Below are 15056 nucleotides of genomic sequence, written 5' to 3' on the forward strand. Positions count from 1 at the left end.
CATTGGGAACTGTATATGATTGAAATAGGAAAGTGACCCTGAAATTAGAAATATTTTAAGAATCGAGTTCATATACCATATGGGACAATTCATATACACAGAACAGTCCTTCTTACTATCCTAAGGATATTATAGACAAAGCCTAGATCAAACCTCAAAATAAGAATTTGTATCTTTCCAGGTTAGCCATCTATAAATCAGTTTTGTCATACTTAATCTTTTGATTATAATGAGAAGTTCATGGCTTTAGGAATTCTTTTTAAGAATGATATACAAAACACAAGATTATAAGAAATACTTAGATGACACTTGCCTATCAAGAGATTCCAACTTCTTTGTAAAATGTTAGCTACCTTAATTCCCTCAGTTCACAGGCCGGTAGAGAAATAACAAGTGATGTTTGGTATGGTGGGATTTTTGTCATTTTCTATTAAGGAACATGAGTCACCATCTGTACTGGGCATTTTATGTCAATTTGACACAAACTAAAAAGTCATCTGACAGGAGGGATCCTTGATAAAGAAAATACCTCTATTAGATATGGCTAAAGGCAAACCTATAGGGCATTTTCATAGCTGGTGATTGATGGGGAAAGTTCCAGCCCATTTTGGGTGTGCTAGCCCTGGACTGTGAGTCCTGGGTGCTGTAAGAAAGCAGGCTGAGTAAGCCCTAGGGAGCAAGCCAGTAAGCAGTACCCCTCCATGGGGGCAGCATCTGCTCCTGCCTGCAGGTTTCTACTCTGAATTCTTGTTTTGACTTCCTTTGATGATGAACTATGGAAATAAAAGGCAAATAAACCCTTTGATCCCCAAGTTACTTAGGTCATTTTTCTCACAGCAGTGAAGATTCTAACTAGAAGCCATCACTCTTGAAGTTCAGCTGGGCTGCTTCGTTGCCTAAGGACTGATTGAGGAGTTAACTTATCTCATTCCAATTCCCTTTACATTGAGCATTTGTGCACATTGAGCACAAGTTTGTTTTATTTCTATCTCTCTAGGCTCTGGCAATGTCTTCTTGCAGAAGCCAGTGAGATAAAGCACAGGAAGAAAGAGCAGATTTTGTCTGTTAAGAGAAGCAAACCTTGTGCTGGTTTTGTTATTTACCAACAAACAGGGTTCGCCTCCTCAAAGTGAGAGCTGGAGAGATGGCTCTGTGGTTAATAACACAGACTGTTCTTCAAGAGGACTCGGCTCAATTCCACAGGCACACGACTCAAAGGGCTTACAAAAAGTAATATTGTTTCTGAATTGTGGAATTTTTCGCTAATTCACAAGATAAAAAATTTTAAATGATGTACAACAAAAACTCAATTCTGCTTCCTACCTGGTAACCTAATTCTACCCATAGGTAACTCAAGTCCACAGTTTTTGTAGACTATTTCATATAAATCCAAGAAGATAGATAGTACATAATAATACCTATATATTTTTGTCTAATTATAGACATTTATTATATCTATATACTTATATAGATACATGTACATAGGCATAGATTTCTCTTTTTCTTTTTTTATAATTTATAACAGATTATACGTTCAGGTTTACTGCTTCTTCCCTCACTTGGGTATCTTGTTAGTCCTTCCACAGCAAGACATGAGAAGCTTCCTCATTCTTTTTTAAGAGTTGAACAGTCTTACAGTGTGTGGACATACCAACATTTCTTTATCAGCTTCTAATTATGTTATTTTTATCAAAGATGCCAATCTTGTATTATTCCAAATCGTCACTATAATAACCTGATAAAAAGTCAATTCATATAAATATGAGTAGACTTAAGTTCTTAAAATGGAATCTATGGGGGCTGGAGAGATGACTCTGTGGTTAATAGCACAGACTGTTCTTCAAGATGACTGGGTTCAGTTCCACATGCAGCTCATGATCGTCTGTAACTCTTAGGGACCCAACACCTTCACACAACAATATACATGCAGGCAAAATACCAATGCACATGAAATAAAAATAAATAAATCATTTAAAAATAGAATCTATGTTTCAAATAAGTTGTGCATTTTAATTTTTGGATGTTATTCAGTTTGCCTTCCATAAAGATTTTGTCTGTCCATACTCCAACCAGAAATGCTGAAGAATTCCTTTTGCCAACTCCCTGTATAACCAAATTGCCTAACTCAGAGACAACATCAGTCAAGCAGCTCCCTTTCTTGTCCTTGAAGATGAAAATCTTCAGGAAATCAAATGATTTCTTAGGTCTTCACAGAACCACAAATTAAAATGACTTCCATATCTCACCAAAACTAATGTTTGATATTTAACCATGGTATAAAACTATTTTAAAATATAGGTGATACCAGTCCCTGTTAGTTTGACAAAATAATTCTATTTCAATAAATATTTGATGCTGAACAGTTCTGTCACCACTAAAGAGTCTAAACAGTGTGTTTTAATTTCCTACGTCATCATTAGGTCACTACTGGAAAAGCTGGGGAACAAGGTAAACAAAGATGTATGAAATACTACTTATATATCTTAGTTAAAACCACATTATTTAAGCCAGGCATAGTGAGGCATGCATTTAATCCTAGCTGAGGGGACAGATATGGATGGATCCCTGTGAAGTCAAGGCCAGCTTGTTCTACAGAGCAAACTCCAGAACTCTGTCTCTAAGCTATTGTTAAGAATCTAACTATAAAAAGAATACGTATTTCAAGACATGTGTGGGTTGGTATTTGTGGTTAGTACAGTTGAACTAAAAAGAGGAATTAGTCAGAAGTGTAAACTTGTTTGGTGAGTGAACACAGACAACTCCATTACACATTATTTATATAGCATTTATAAAGGTGCCATGGAAACATATCATATCCCATAGGAGGAATTTTACTCACCTCTAAGTTATTTTTCAGTGATGGTTGTAGATGGTTTTTAACAACTAGAGGAAATGCTCAGGATTTTACTCTGTATAGGAATGTGTGTGCATGCCCTGTAGCCCTTCTGATCTCTGCAGAATGTGGTGTTTTGACAACATGTGACAGAGTACTAGACCTTGTTCATTTTATAAACACAATGTTTTATGCATTCATCTCAACATGAGTATTTATGCAAAAAGGGTATTCGTGTCCTTTCTTGAAAATGTCTATCTTACTTTCTGAGGCTACGTTAAGCTTGAGATACCAAACTGGAATGACTGGGCCATGTCTTCACATTCCAAACATCACTGGACTTGTTCAGGAAGCATATGAAGAAACTGTGAGAAAACATGTCTATTGTGGTTTCCGTGGGAAGGAGTAGAGGGGTGAGGTAAGCCCTTTAGCTTGAGTCATTTTAGCAGCTGGGAATTAGAAGCTGTCCCCAGCTGTCTGGTAGTTGGTAGCTGGTGAGGGAAGAATTAGGATCCATCTTAAGTCTTGAGTGTAAGAATCCACTGTAGCGGGTTGAGGTGGACTGTAGGTTGTCTGGCTTATACTTGAAAAGTTTGTCAGGGGTGGGACGTCTCCTGAACTGTGGGAATGTGACAACTAAAGCAGAAGGCCAGAGTAAAATGCCTCAAGCAGCTCATACAGCTGTTTAGACAGGATGTCTCCAGCATGTAGCGATGGAGGCAGCTGGTACAATAGGAGGTTCAACAATTAAAGAGAGACAAGACTGAGACAACAGTGCAGTTGTTTTTACTTAAGAACCTCTAGCTTTTTGCTTTGTGGTTAATCACTGTGACATATCTCAAGTCTTAGTAGTTTTGCATATAGTTAGATTTGTATATGCAATCATATGTAGATGTAATAGCATTTTATATATATAATAAACTTTTAGTCAAGGCCCAGGAGCATAAAGCACATCAATGTTAAAAGCCCCCAGGTTATAGAATGGGGATGTCTCAACAGTTAACAGCATGTACTGCAGTTCCAGAGATCATTGTTTACAGTCTGCTCACCACAGCCCGCAACTCCTGTTCCTGTGAATTGGACATCCTCTTCTAGCCTCAGTGGGCAGTGCAACACTTCCTCCACACTTCCTCCACACATAAATATATACATGTAATTAAACATGAGCATAACATCTGTTTTTAAATGGAGGAGGTGGTCTCAGAGATGGTGCAGCAGTTAAGAGCACAACGTGCTGTTCTTGCAGAGGCTCTGATAGCTCTCAGAATCTGATGGCCTCCTTAGGGCTGTACTCACATGTACTTCCCAACATGGACACACACATATGCAAAACTAAAAATACAAAATAAATATTTTAATAACAGCACATGTTAATTTGTAGTATTATAAAGATAATTGCACAAATTATTTTCAATAAGTTTTCAACCAGATCTGTGAATTATACAAACATGATTTTAAATATAATAATGATATTATAACATACATCTTTAAAAAGGAACATTAAGAGGAAAGTGTCTCATTTTCTTCAGTGTCGAAGCCATTGATGAGTTGCCCTTGGTCCAGGAAATAAGCTCTGACCTATGCTGGAACAAGAAATGACAATTAAACTCCATGGAGCACATACACATAGAAGGCCTGAAAGCAGAAGGAGGCATGTTGGGAGGAGGCATTTCCATAGATAAAAGGGGCATGAGAGAAGCATGGGTTGGAGATGACTAAAATTTAATATAGAAATAAATGAAACTGAAGCACAGTGAAGTAACACCAAAGAGGAATTAACCTATCTTTGTTTTCCCTTTGGGAGGTGATATAAAGTCCCTGAACATATAGATTACTGCTAGAAAGGGCAGATACTTGCAAAAGTCTCTTAGATATCATCTGAACAAAAAAAATAATGTGTCATTTAGAAGCAAAAGTTATGTTTTAAAAGTAAATCAGAGTCAGTGGTGGTACATGTCTTTAATCCCAGAACTTGGGAAGCAGAGGCAGGCAGATCACTGAGTTTGGGGCTAGCCTGGTCTAGAGAGTGAGTTCCAGTACTACATAGAGAAACCCTGTCTTGAAAAACTTTATTTGAAAAAGAGTAAATTAGTTCCTTTTGTAAGTACAATATGTAAAAATGTTTCAGTCTATTTTTGATGCTGTAATAAAGAAGATAAAATTTAATATGCATTGGGCTCCACATAATTCTAATACAATATGTTATAGGTAATTCATATCAACAAATTTTATTACACTAACATTAAGCAAAGTGTGCTACTTGCTAAATAGAAAAATGCCCAAGTATTGTTTTTCTATGTTATAAAAAACTGAATTTAAGTACCCAAATCCCATGGGGGAGGGAGCTGGTCTCACAGAAGTGCAGACAATCCTGAGAGCTCAGAGGAGACAACTATTTCTGCCAACATTCCTGACCCGAGTAGTACACACTCTGTACCCTCTGGGCACAGGAACCTAGGAGCAGTCAAGGGCAGGACCCTTCTTGTTTCTGCCTGTTTCCAGAGCTGAAAGCCAGTCACCAGGAGCATCAACACAACTGAGAGCAGAAGTAAGACCAACTGTTCTACTCCAAAAAACCCTCCTGGTAACCTCAGGAACACAAAAGCAGAAGTCTTCTGGGACAGAACACTTCCTGTCTGAGCCTGGAGCTGAACTGCTCTCATAGCTCTCCGTACCCACATCCCTGTGGAAGAGACCTGGACTCTCAGAAGTGTGGATAATCCTGAGAACTCAGGGGAGACCTCCACTTCTGCTCACATTCCTGGCCCAAGAGGAACCTGCCTAGTGCCCTCTGGATACAGGAACAGTCAGGGGCAGGACCATTCAGTTTCTGCCTGAGCCCAGAGCTTGAAGTCAGTCACCTGGAGCACTGACACACCTGAGAGCAGAGGTAAGAACAACTTTTCAGCTCCAAGAAACCTGCCTGGAGGCTTCAGGACACACAGGCCCAGGAGCATCTCTCTCTTCCCAGTTCCCACTGAAAGAAAGCAGGCCTATAGGAGTGCTGACACACAGGCTTATAGGAGGGTCAACCCACAGTCAGAGACAACAAAACAAGCTAACACCAGAGACAACCTGATGGTTAGAGGCAAGTGCAGGAACCTAAGCAACAGAAACGAGACTAATTAGCATCAGAACCCAGTTCTCCCACCAAAGCAAATACAGGATATCCAAACACACCGGAAAAAGCAAGATTTGGACTTAAAATCACGTCTCATGATGATGATAGAGGTCTTTAAGAAGGACATAAATAGCTCCCTTAAAGAAATACAGGACAACACAGGTAAACAGGTAGAAGCCCTTAAAGAGGAAACACAAAAATTCCTTAAAGAATTACAGGAAAACATAACCAAATGGATGAAGGAATTAAATCCAGGATTTAAAAATGGAAATAGAAACAATAAAGAAAGCACAAAGGGAGACAATCCTGGAGATAGAAAACCTCGGAAAGAGATCAGGGGTCATAGATGCAAAGCATCACCAACAAAATACAAGAGATAAGAGGGAGAGTCTCAGGAGCAAAAGATACCATAGAAAACATCAACACAACCATCAAAGATAATGTCAGATGCAAAAACTACCTAACCAAAACATCCAGAAAATCCATGACACAACGAGAAGATCAAACCTAAGGATTTATAAGAGTGAAGACTCCTAACTTAAAAGGTCAATAAATATTGTCAACAAAATTATAGAAGAAAACTTCTCTAACATAAAGAAAGAGATATCCATAAACATACAAGAAGCCTACAGAAATTTAAATAGATTGGACCAGAAAAGAATTGGACCATCACATAATACTCAAGGAAAGACCATTCAGAGCCTGCCCCACATGTGACTCATATATATACAGCCACCAAAACTAGATAAAATTGATGAAGCTAAAAAAAAAATGTATGCTGAAAGAGACTGGATATAGATCTCTCCTGAGAGACACATCCAGAGCATGTCCAATACAGAGGTCAAAGCTAGCAGCAAACCACTGAACTGAGAACAGAACCCCCTTGGGGGTAATTAGAGGAAGTATTGAAGGAGTTGAAGGAGCTTGCAACCCCATAAAAACAACAATGCCATCCAACCAGAGCCTCGAGGGACGAAACCACTACCAAAAGACTATACATGGACTGACCCAGAGCTCCAACTGCATATGTAGCAGAGAATAGCCTTGTTGGGGCACCAGTGGAAGGGGAAGTCCTTGGTCTTGCCAAGGTTGGACCCCCAGTGCAGGGGAATATGGGGGGCAATAAGGGGAATGTATGGGGGGGAATACCTGTATTGGGGAGGGGAAGGGCATGGGATGAGTGTTTATGGACAGGAAACCAGGAAGGGGAATAACATTTGAAATGTAAGTAAAGAAATATATCTAATAAAAAATTTAAAAATAGTCAAAACACCAAACACACAAAACAAAGAAAGAACATTAAAAGCAGTAAGAGAAAATGCTCAAGTCACATATAAAGGCAGACCTATCAGAATTACACCAGACTTCTCAACAGAGACTATGAAAGCCAGAAGATCCTGGGGAGATGTCATACAGGCCCTAAGAGAACACAAATGCCAGCCCAGGCTACTGTATCCAACAAAATTCAATTAACATACATGGTGAAACCAAGATATTCCATGACAAAATCAAATTTACATAATACCTTTCCACAAATCCAGCCCTAAAAAGAATAATGGATGGAAACTCCAACACAAGGAGGGAGCCTACACCCTAGAAAAAGCAAGAAAGTAATCTCCTTGAAATGAAACAATAGAAGAGACACACATGCACATAATCCCACCTCTAAAAACAAAGATAACAGAAAGCAAAAATCACTAATCCTTAATATCTCTTAACATCAATGGACTTAATTCCCCTATAAAAAGACATAGACTAACAGACAGGATACATAGAGGACTCAGCATTTTGCTGCATACAGGAAAAAACACAGACACTCAGTAAAAGGCTGGAAAACAATTTTCTAAACAAATGGTCCCAAGAAACTGGAGTAGCCATTTTAATATAGAATAAAATTTAATATAGAATAATACTCGACTTTCAACCAAAAGTTATTAAAAAAGATAAGGAAGAACCCTTCATATTCATCAAAGGAAAAATCCACCAAGATGAATGTTCGATCCTGAATTTGTATGCTCCAAATGCAAGGACATCCAAATTCACAAAAGAAACCTTATGAAAGAACAAAGCTCACATTTCAACTTAAACAATGATAGTGGGAGACTTGAACACCCCACGCTCATCAATGGACAGATCATGGAAACAGACATTAAATAGAGAAATAAAGAAATGAAGAGAAGTTATGAACCAAAAGGAATTAACAGATATTTATAGAACATTTCTTTCTTTTCTTTAAAATTGGATGTTTTTTATTTACATTTCAAATATTATTCCCTTTCCCGGTTTCCCAGGTATAAGCCCCTTATGCTATCCTCCTCCCCTTCTTCTATAAGGGTGTTCCCCCTCCCCATCCATCCCCGCCATGACATTCTGCTGCACTGGGTGGTCCAACCTTGGCAGGGCCAAGTGCTTCTCCTCCAATTGATGCCCGACAGTGCCATTATCTACTATATATTCAGCTGGAGCCATGGGTGTGTCAGACCTAAGATAATAAAGGTGTTGCCAGACCTAAGTAATAAATAATAAATAAATAAAGATGTGGTCAGACCTAAAAGAGCATTCATCAGCAAGAAGAGTCCCACAAGAAATACTGAAGCAGCAGGGGCTTCCAAATTAATGCAGAAGAAAAACAGAATAAAAGAAGTCAAACGTCCAAAACAACAGGAGAACTGTGTCTGAGCATTAAAGAGTAGGTAAGACAGAAAATACTGGCTACATGACCAGAGTCTAACAGATACACAACCAGATGCTTGACAGCGGGGATGAAGTTACTTTTTCCCACACCCCAAAATATGTTCCTCCTTCTGAGACAAATTATGGGGATCCATCTGTTCTTGCTCTTTCATAGAAACATGGAATGGTAGCAAAGTCCCCTGCTGAACTGCATTCTTTATAATCCTAGATCTCTCTGTCTGTTTCTCTTTCAATTGTGTCATAAACTTTGGGGCTGATCCTCACATTCTAGAAATGGTTGTTCTAGAAAACTATAATCCTTTATATTGTCTGAAACCAAGGATATGTTGACTTACATAATCAAAGTACAGTTCTGGAAATCCAGAATAATGCCTATACATTAGTAGAGCCTACAGATCTTACTATGACTATGTGTTTTCTTACAGAATACTAGTTTCATTTAGTTGACATTTCTGACTTCTTTTAGTTTGTAACACTTTCTCAATCTGCCTTTGTCTTTTTATTATTTGTCCTTGTCTTGGTATTTTAGGAGAGTATAGTCCATGCATTTTTAATTAGACAGGGTTGGATAATGTTTACCTATGATTGGTTTCTGATTAAGCATATTTTTTCTGAATATATTACAGAAGTTGTGGGGCTCAGCGGTTAATGGCACTTGTTATCCTTGCTGAGATCCTAGGCTTGGTTCCCAACACCCATATCAGTTGGTTCACAGCCGCCTCTAATTTCAGTTCCAGGGTACCTGACACCCTCTGTGGCACATGAGTGTAAGTACACATAAAGTCATGTAGCCAAATACCGATGCACATAAAAAAAAAAAAAAAAAGAAAGAGAGATGTGGCATTGTTCCTTCACAATGCTTATACTGCAGTAGACATAGAATGTTCATTTATCTACTTCCTGCTGCTGTTGTCCTTGGTCACTTGGGTGACATTGCATCTGATTTCTACAAAGGAACTTATATATTTCATAATTATATTAAATATCTTATGGGGAATGTGTTTGTAATTCTATATCCAATATTGCTGTTATAGTTTAAATATGGAAGGTTCCAACAAGCTCACATACTCTGGGCTTTCTTACTAGCTACTAGCATTCTTGGACAATGGAACAAAAACACTTTAAGTAAAAAACTAAATCAATAAATTAATATCAAATAACTTGTCTTTTCTACCTTATTCTACACAGTCTTCCCTTGTATTTTATGCTGTTATATTTTGATTGAGTCACAATTACCTCTGAATATTGTATTTGTCTTCATTTCCCCGATTCTCCCTTTAGCTGTGTCAAATGTGCTCTTAAGCCTATCTACTGCGTTTTTAATTTCATATATTTTATTTGTCAGTTCTATGTTTTAATTTTTCTGTTTGCCACTATGTAATGATTTTACGTAGGTTTTGGTTTCTAGCTGACATTCTGAAAGTCTGGGTTTTCATCTCTAGATGTTCAGTGGGCATGGTTGCTGAATACAGCCAGAAACTCTATATAGGTCTGCTTTTATTCCTTTGTTATGACTCATTCGTGCTATTTTATTGCCTGTGTATCTGACCATTTTGATTATCTATGGACTTTGTGTTACACTTTAAAAAGTTATTTATAGAAACAATTTGAGGTCTACCTGTGAGCTTCTTGGCCTTTTGTGTAACATCAAGTGTCTCTTGGTGTTCTTTGCAGAGATTTTTTTTCATTTATTGTTCTTAATATTTATTTTGTTCTTTTTGAGACAGGATATCACTATGTATAGTGGTGACCTCAAACCCACAGAGATCCATCTGCCTCTGTTTTCTTTTATTAGTTATTTTATTTATTTACATTTCAAATGTTAACCTCCTTTCCAGTTTCCCCTCTGAAAACCCCTTTTCCCATTCCCCCAACCCACTGCTTGCTTGTGAGGCCCAGGTAGTAATCTGGACTCCCTGTAACCTGACTCATCATATGGGACTCTTCCTGGACCTTTGAGGTATTTTGAATCACGGCTGCTTCACCATAAAGTCCTTTAAGTTGGCAACTGTTCCAGAGCTGTAACATTCTAGGCTTACCTCTTTGGAACAGTACCTTTTCCAGTAATTTCTCATCCCTTTAAAATACGCTGTACTAACTTATGCTGGTTTAACATTCTTATGCGTTGTGCTGTGGAGACTGTTTTCAGGAAACAGTCTATTTAACATGCAGATTTTATTGTTCTAAATGGGAACAGTGGTTTGCTGCTGGCACTCGCCTCTGTATTTGCTGTATTCTGGCTGTGTCTCTCAGGAGCGATCTACATACGGTTCCTGTCGGCCTGTACTTCTTTGCTTCATCCATCTAATCTAATTGGGTGGCTGTATATGTATGGGCCACATGTGGGGCAGCTCTGAGTGGGTGTTCCTTCTGCCTCTGTTCTACACTTTGCCTCCCTATTTCCTCCCAACAGTTTTCTTGTTCCCCTTTTAAAGAAGGAGTGAAGTGTTCGCATTTTGGTCATCCTTCTTGAGTCTCATGTGTTCTGTGCATCTAGGGTAATTCAAGCATTTGGGCTAATAGCCACTTATTAATGAGTGCATACCATGTGTGTTTTTCTGTGATTGGGTTACCTCACTCAGGATGATATTTTCCAGTTCCATCCATTTGCCTATGAATTTCATAAAGGCATTGTTTTTGATAGCTGAGTAGTACTCCATTTTGTAGATGTACCACATTTTCTGTATCCATTCCTCTGTTGAAGGACATCTGGGTTCTTTCCAGCTTCTGGCTATTATAAATAAGGCTGCTATGAACATAGTGGAGCATGTGGTCTATTAGGTGCTTATCTGCAACTTAAATTTCCAGTGTAGATTTAAAAGAAAGAAGAAATTCAACCCAAAATTTAGTGTAATTGTGAGAACCAACACCAAAAACTATAAAGGTGTGGTCAGACCTAAAAGAGCATTCATCAGCAAGAAGAGTCCCACAAGAAATACTGAAGCAGCAGGGGCTTCCAAATTAATGTAGAAGAAAAACAGAATAAAAGAAGTCAAACGTCCAAAATGGCAGGAGAACTGTGTCTGAGCATTAAAGAGTAGGTAAGACAGAAAAGACTGGCTACATGACCATAGTCTAACAAATACACAAAATGACTGCTTTAAAAATCAGAACTGCTGGGCCTTTAATCCAAGCAATCTAATTCTGGTACTCGGGAGGCAGAGGCAGGCGGATCTCTGAGTTTGAGGTCAGCCTGGTCTATATAGTGAGTTACAGGAAAGCTAGGAGGTGCACAGTGAGATCATGTGTCAAAAAAAAAAAAATCAACAGAAGTTTTTCTGCTCAGGTTTTGTTTCTTGACCTGGATGGATGTGGCTACATGGAGTTTTATTTCATGATTATTTTTGTGTTCCTTCAGCCCCTTGAAAGAGCTTGCAAGGCTAGGCAGGTTAGACTCAAGACAAGCTTTTGAAATGAGCTTTTCTCTTCCCTGAGCCTCTCCGGCTCTGCCTGGCAGTACATTCAGACTGTGCCCCTCTACCCTTGCTCCTTGCTTTGGTGTTAAATGGCGGACTATATTCCTTCCTCCTCCATGCTATAGACTATAAGACTTGAAGGCCTCTCTCTTTGAGGTTTAGTCTTTACTACCAGATGGTTATTTCTTTGATGCAGAAGGTAGCATGCTTCTAGAACCAATTGTTTCATGAAGGTTTCTTTAAAGAACGAATGGATTTACAGGAATTCTGAAATAAGCTGAGAAGGTGTGGGGCACTACAGAGCAGTCCTGGTTCTCTATACAGAGGTCGTCTGAGCAAATCTGTGTCCCAGTATTGATCATCAATATAATCCCAGCTCTTTTATCCACCCTTCATGATCTTGATAAAAAATAATCACACTTTGGACTGACACAAAACCTAAATTTTAAAAGTAAGAAATAATATCCTGACTTAGTCAGCTGCTCTGAATCTTGTTAGAGATTGATTTTCTGTTTCGAGTTTCCTATTCCTTAGTTCTCTTTATTCAATCATAGCCACTTAAAAAGTATTGTTGAAATTAAAGGAAAAAGAGCCAGGAATTTGAAAGAAAGCACAGAGGAATTTATGGGAGGGTTAGGATGGGGGAAAGGAAAGGAATAAGTAATATAATTAAAATCTAAAAAACATTAAGTATTTTTAAGTAAGCACTGAAAAAAGGGTAGGTACATAATTCCTGTCATGACTTCAGGGCAGAGTCCATATTTAACACTCGCTAGTTTTCGCTCTCCATACATGCTTCCTACCTGTATTTACCTCACTTGGGACTTTAGTACAATTGCCTTCCTTTAGTTTTAGGTCCTTAAAATGTCTGTAATAGAAAAACTGTTTCTAAAATAATTGCCTGGGGCCCCTTAACCGTTTTCTTCATGAAGCTACTGCAGGTCAAAGCTAACAGGAACCAATGGGTCAGACTTCAGCTGCTCTCAGGTAAATGATTTGCTGTCTGGGTGGGAGAAGGATTAGGATAATTGGTTTCTGTAAGTTCTTCCTGTAGTCCGCGGGGCATGGACATGCTGCGAAGGGTGTCAGTCTGTGTACCAGTCCTACAAGTGTGGTGGTATCTGGAGGAGAATGGGGTGTGTGTCTTTGCACACACAGGCACGAGCTCACACGCACATGCGCAACCACACACACTGCAGAGATCCCTTAACTTTCCTTTCCTCCCATTCTCAGTCTTTGTTGTGAGCAGTTCTCTGGGAAAACAACATTTCAAAAGAATCCTTTCCTTTAGTGCCCACAAAACCTCAGGCAAAACTTGCTGTTACTATGATCCTTTATTTAAAGTTTTGAAATCAAACTTCAACATGGTTTGTATATTCTAAATAAAAATGGGATCAGAAACTTTCTGTAAAGGGCCAATGAGTAAATATTTTAGATTTAAGGGCCATATGGTTTCTATCTTAACTACTCAGTTCTGACATGGAAGCCACAAGCAGTCATAAGCAATATTTAAACAAATGAACATGGCTGTGTTCCTATAAAACTTTATTTATGGATGCTTAGATAGGCTTTCCGTAACTATTTAAAAATGTAGAAACCATTTTTAGCTTGGAGACACGTAAAACAGGCAGGGGCAGGTTCAGCCCACTAATTGAAAGAACAAAGTCTTTCCACTGCCGAGTGTTTGCAATTATGGATTATTAAAGGGTCATTCAATTTGTATGTTGTGCTGAGGAATTATGTTAAGCTATAGCTTTCATAATCTTTGGGACCCTGTGCATTTTAAATATTGATTGTGTGTATAAAGCTTAACAGAATCTGACACGGAGAATCTGGCAGATTATATTAGGATGCCAACGTAAAATAAATGATCATACTTTGGGGGTTTTAACTTAAAAAATAGTAGTTATTTTACTCCCAAACCTTAGCAGAATAGCTAAAAGCCCTCGAGAGCTCCTACATTTATAAGTATTTTTTATGTACTAAAAATTCACAAGGAAAGCTTCATTTTGTTCAAGATGTAAATTTTCCTGATCAAGAATTTAGAGTAAAGTATATTGAGTATGTTTTTAAATGACTGTAAAATGTTTAAATAAATGAATAAATGATATTAATAAATGATAATTTATAAATTATATAAATCTATACAGTTATAGATAATTAAATGATTTATAACTGATAATCTCAGAGTGTCTGTTCTATATAGCCTTATCAAACAATAGTCAGAGATCAGGGGAAGAACTGGATATGATATACACACCTACAATCCTAGCACTTGGAGAGCAAGGCAGAAAGATCATGACTTTAACGACAACCTGAGCAACATAGCCAGTGGTAGACCAGCCTGCCACAAGCAACATCCTGTGTCTAGGGGGAAGGGAGAGATGATTCAGGGATTCAAAGTCCCTACTGCTCTTGCAGAGGACTCTGGTTCAATTCCCAGCACCCATCTCAGACAGACAGTTCACCAGGGATCTAATGCCTTCTTCTGATCTCTGTGGGCATTTGCATGCTTATCATACACATGAATTCAGGTAGGGACACATAAATACACATTTTAAAAAAAAGACTACTTCAAAAGAAAAAGCAGAGGAAGACAGATTTCTTGTGTTAGAGACTTGTCATTAAATGCACAAGATTTATGTTCAGAGCTTAAAAGTAAATGAACACATTTTAGAGTATATATAATTTTCAATTATGTAAATCATAATTTTTATCATGTTCTTAATTATGCAAATGATATTTTAATCACTGCTAAATTGATGTGTTTTAAAAACTCGAGTAACTAGAACTAATCACTTTTGTGTAAAACCTTTTTGAGCTCATTCTGAGAAGACGGACACATAAGAAACGCAGTGGTGAGAACCAGTGTGGCCAATCTAGATGACCAGCTACTGCCATTTGGCTGCCTGTAACTTGATATTTAACTAAATTTTGACTATGATTCTGCACTGGTACAATCTCTCCTTTTTTTTCCTTGATAACTGCTGTA

General features: G+C 38.1%; 1 protein-coding gene across 1 annotated transcript in view; it reads left to right on the forward strand.

The window, feature by feature from the left end:
- The window catches only part of Cpa6 (carboxypeptidase A6), a 371225-nt gene that overhangs the window by 152573 nt on the left and 203596 nt on the right, over positions 1 to 15056 (forward strand).

Source organism: Rattus norvegicus, chromosome 5, assembly GCF_021556685.1.
Source record: "Rattus norvegicus strain SHRSP/BbbUtx chromosome 5, alternate assembly SHRSP_T2T, whole genome shotgun sequence".
Taxonomy (NCBI): Eukaryota; Metazoa; Chordata; class Mammalia; order Rodentia; family Muridae; genus Rattus; species Rattus norvegicus.